This window comes from Helicoverpa zea, chromosome 6 (genome assembly GCF_022581195.2).
Source record: "Helicoverpa zea isolate HzStark_Cry1AcR chromosome 6, ilHelZeax1.1, whole genome shotgun sequence".
NCBI lineage: Eukaryota > Metazoa > Arthropoda > Insecta > Lepidoptera > Noctuidae > Helicoverpa > Helicoverpa zea.
In genome coordinates, this window is record NC_061457.1 from 1 (window position 1) to 4,867 (window position 4,867).

Consider the following 4,867-nt stretch of genomic DNA (forward strand, 5'->3'; position numbering starts at 1 on the left):
TGCACTACCTGAACGTGCCCCAAAGGGTGATAGCCATTAGGCTAATCCGGGGGTACCGCACGATCTCCCGCGAAGCAGCTGGCCTACTCGCTGGACTGCCACCGTGGGATCTGGAGGCGAGGGTCTTCTTGCGCCTGTACGACTGGCGCGAGGAGGCTCAGCGCCGGGGAGAAACCCCGTTGCCGCGGCAAGTTGTCGCGCAGCGGGCGGAGCTCCGGCGCGATCTCATGGTGGCCTGGAGGGAGCGGCTATCGCAACCCAGTGCAGGGCACGCCACCATCGTGGCGGTAAGTCCCCTCTTTGAGGAGTGGCTCGGGAGGAGTCACGGCGCCCTCACGTACCGCATGACGCAGGTCCTCACCGGACACGGTTGTTTCGGGAGGTACCTGCACCGCATCGGTCGTGAGGAGGCGCCCGGGTGTCACCATTGTGCGGACAGCCCCGAGGACACGGTGGACCACACAGTCCAGGTGTGCCCCGCATGGGAAGGGCACCGCCGGGTCCTCGTCGAGGCTTTGGGCGGCGGCGACCTCTCGCGTCCGGCCCTGGTTCAGGCCATGGTCCGGGGCGAGAGGGAATGGGATGCCGTCGCCTCCTTCTGCGAAGCGGTCATGCTAGAGAAGGAGGAGGCGGAACGCCAGAGAGTTCGCACCTCTCATCCCGGCCGCCGCGCTGGACCAGGTAGACACCATGGGCGCCGGGTGTCGCGAGATGACTCCCGGCCACCGTAGGCGTGGGTCTGTGGGCGGTGAGTTCGGGTGGCTCATCGTCCCTCTGTCTTCCTAGACGACAGACCCGTGTCGACGGCGCGCGTTGTTCCACGCGCTCCTCAAAGAGACGTCAGCAACCCCAGCGGGGCCCAGCAGGGCCAAGGCCTGCCGGGGCTGCGGGTTGTTCGAAAGAGATACCGCGGCCCTGGTACATAAAAGGCCTATGACGGAACACGACGATTTTAGTCAGTAAAAGTCTGACACTCCCTCACCGCTGCTAACCCACAGCGGGAGGGGTCATTTGATGATTTTACGTCGATAAAAAAAAAAAAAAAAAAAAAAGCCCCTATAAAAACACTAGTACTCCTGATAACTTTTTCAAAAGGAGACCGATTTTGATGCGGTTTTTTGCGTATAATAGCTACAACAGGCTTGTAAGCACGCGATAACCCTTCAAACGCGACATCGAAGCGGTGTGACCCGATTTTTTGACACCCCCACCCTTCTCGACCTGTAAAAAAACACAAAATTAATTATCTATCAAAATTCTGACTAGATTTTTTCATTGTAAAAATTTTATTAAATACTTACCACTCCGACCTGTCTTCCTGACTGCATTTTGCACGATTTTGGGTAGGTTTGGACGTCGAAATTAAATATTTTCTATTAAAAAACACTAAATTTTACAGTTTTTCGACCAAAATTTTCAAAATTTCTAGGAAAGCCTATTCTAGTTTCTGGACAGCTGGCTAGGGCTCGCCGAGACGCGTCTTTTGACGTATCGCACGTCCCTCTACGCCGCACCAAACGTCAAAAAATTCGCACTTTACCCGTTTCCATACAAACAGTAGACGGCCAAAATCCACCTAAGCCCCTATAAAAACACTAGTACTCCTGATAACTTTTTCAAAAGGAGACCGATTTTGATGCGGTTTTTTGCGTATAATAGCTACAACAGGCTTGTAAGCACGCGATAACCCTTCAAACGCGACATCGAAGCGGTGTGACCCGATTTTTTGACACCCCCACCCTTCTCGACCTGTAAAAAACACAAAATTAATTATCTATCAAAATTCTGACTAGATTTTTTCATTGTAAAAATTTTATTAAATACTTACCACTCCGACCTGTCTTCCTGACTGCATTTTGCACGATTTTGGGTAGGTTTGGACGTCGAAATTAAATATTTTCTATTAAAAAACACTAAATTTTACAGTTTTTCGACCAAAATTTTCAAAATTTCTAGGAAAGCCTATTCTAGTTTCTGGACAGCTGGCTAGGGCTCGCCGAGACGCGTCTTTTGACGTATCGCACGTCCCTCTACGCCGCACCAAACGTCAAAAAATTCGCACTTTACCCGTTTCCATACAAACAGTAGACGGCCAAAATCCACCTAAGCCCCTATAAAAACGCGGCGCCCGTGTCTGCGTCTCAAGAGGAGGAAGACGTGATGGAGTGCTAGTCTGGCTCCATTGCGCTTCCTCCAGGCGAACATCAACCACTGCGCCCGTGCCCAGGATCTGCTGCTCCAAAGCATGGCGCAGTGGTCGATCAACATCGCCGTGGTCGCTGAGCCGTACTTTGTCCTTCCCAGGGATGACTGGGTTAAGGACCTTAGCGGCTCAGTGACCATCATATCGTCGGCCGCCGCTGGTACTCCTTCCCTCGAAGGGGTGAAGAGTGGAAGGGGTTGCGTCGCAGCACGGTTCGGGGAGATAGTCGTCGTGGGGGTGTACTTCTCCCCGAGCCGAACTCTCGCCGAGTTCCACAACTCCCTCCTGGAGTTGTCCGTCGTCGTCGGAAGTTATTCCCTCCCCGTGATAGTGTTAGGGGACTTCAACGCCAAGAACTTGGCCTGGGGTTCCCGACGCACAGATGCACGGGGTAGGATGGTGGAGGACTGGGCGCTGGAAGCAGGCCTGGTCGTCCTCAATCGGGGTTCTGTCCCCACGTGTGTACGGATGCGGGGCGAGTCAGTGGTGGATATCTCGTTCGCCAGCCCCGCTCTGCTACCGCGTGTCTTTGACTGGCGCGTGGAGGAGGGGGTGGAGACCTACTCCGATCACCGGTACATCCGGTTTGACGTCTCCGCCCAGAACCCTAGCGCGCCGGTCCTGCAGACCCCGAGTGGTCCACGTTGGGCGCTGAGGCACCTTGACCGGGAGCTTCTCCTGGAAGCCTCAGTCGTGCAGGCCTGGGTGTCATCACCGGACAGGCCCGCCGACATCAACGACGAGGCGGAGTGGTTCCGGGAGACCATGTCCGAGATTTGTGACGTGGCCATGCCCCGAGTCCCGCCAGGACGCGCCCGACGCCAGGTGTACTGGTGGTCTCGCGAGATCGCCGCCCTTCGAGAGGCGTGCGTCGCTGCGAGGCACCTGTACACCAGACACCGCAGGCTGCGCATCCGCCCTCCGGATGCAGAAGCCAGGGAAGCAGAGCTGTACGAGGGTTACAGAGCTGCGAAGACCGCCCTCCAATTGGCCATCATCCAGGCCAAGGAGGTGGCCAATGCGGAGTTGCTGGGGTCTCTGGACAGGGACCCGTGGGGGCGCCCGTACAAAATGGTGCGGGGCAAGCTCCGCCCATGGGCCCCCCCGCTGACCCAGAGTCTTCGGCCTCAGCTGGTGGAGGAGGTGGTGAGCGCTCTGTTCCCTTCGCGCGGGGAACACTCTCCCCCGCCCATGTCTCTGCAACCCGCGGTGTCAAGTACGGACCACACTTCCGACGACGACGATGTCCCCGAGGTGACTGGGGTGGACCTGAGAGTGGCGGTGGCTAGGCTGAAAGCCAAAAACACCGCCCCAGGGCCTGACGGCCTGCCTGGCAAGGCCTGGGTCCTGGCCCTTGAGGCTCTCGGGCCTCGACTCAGGGGGCTTCTCAGCGCATGTTTGGAGAGGGGCCAGTTCCCACTTCGTTGGAAGACAGGGAAACTGGTCCTCATACGGAAGCCGGGGCGCCCTGCGGACTCTCCGTCCGCATACCGGCCTATCGTGTTGCTCGACGAGGTGGGCAAGCTCTTTGAGCGAGTTGTCGCACACCGCCTCGTCGCGCACCTTGGGGGGATAGGGCCGGACCTTGCGGACCACCAGTTCGGTTTCCGCAAGGGGCGCTCAACGGTGGACGCCATCATGCGCGTGAGAGCTCTCACGACGGGGGATGCTGTGTCCCGGGGGGGGGTCGTCTTGGCGGTGTCTCTTGACATCGCCAACGCCTTCAACACCCTTCCCTGGAGTTGCATCAGGGAGGCACTCCGGTATCACCGGGTGCCGACCTACCTTCGTCGCGTGGTCGAGGCCTATCTGTCGGATAGGTCCATCATTTACCCTGGTCACAACGGGGAATGGAACCGGCGAGAGATGTCGTGCGGTGTTCCGCAGGGGTCGGTACTGGGGCCGCTCTTGTGGAACATCGGCTACGACTGGGTGCTGCGCGCCGACCTCCCTAGCGGCGTCAGCGTGGTCTGCTACGCTGACGACACGCTGGTTCTGGCACAAGGGAGGTCGCACCAGGAGGCGGCCGACATAATGACGCGCGGGGTTGCGATAGTCATCGAGAGGATCCAGCTGCTGGGACTGGAGGTGGCCTTGCACAAATCCGAGGCCATGTGCTTTCATGGGCTTCGGAACGCGCCACCTTCAGGCTCCCAAGTCACGGTGGGGGGGGCTACCATCGGCGTCGAGAGGGCGATGAAGTACCTGGGACTCGTCCTCGACGGCCGGTGGAGCTTCGTCGAGCACTTCCGACGTTTGGGCCCCAAACTGGAGAAGGCAGGTGCTGCATTCAAGCGGCTCCTGCCCAACCTGGGAGGCCCAAACGCCCCCTGCCGTAAACTCTACGCGGGGGTCATGCGGTCCATGGCCCTTTACGGGGCCCCGGTATGGGCACGTTCGGCACGGCCGCGGGCTGTGCACTACCTGAACGTGCCCCAAAGGGTGATAGCCATTAGGCTAATCCGGGGGTACCGCACGATCTCCCGCGAAGCAGCTGGCCTACTCGCTGGACTGCCACCGTGGGATCTGGAGGCGAGGGTCTTCTTGCGCCTGTACGACTGGCGCGAGGAGGCTCAGCGCCGGGGAGAAACCCCGTTGCCGCGGCAAGTTGTCGCGCAGCGGGCGGAGCTCCGGCGCGATCTCATGGTGGCCTGGAGGGAGCGG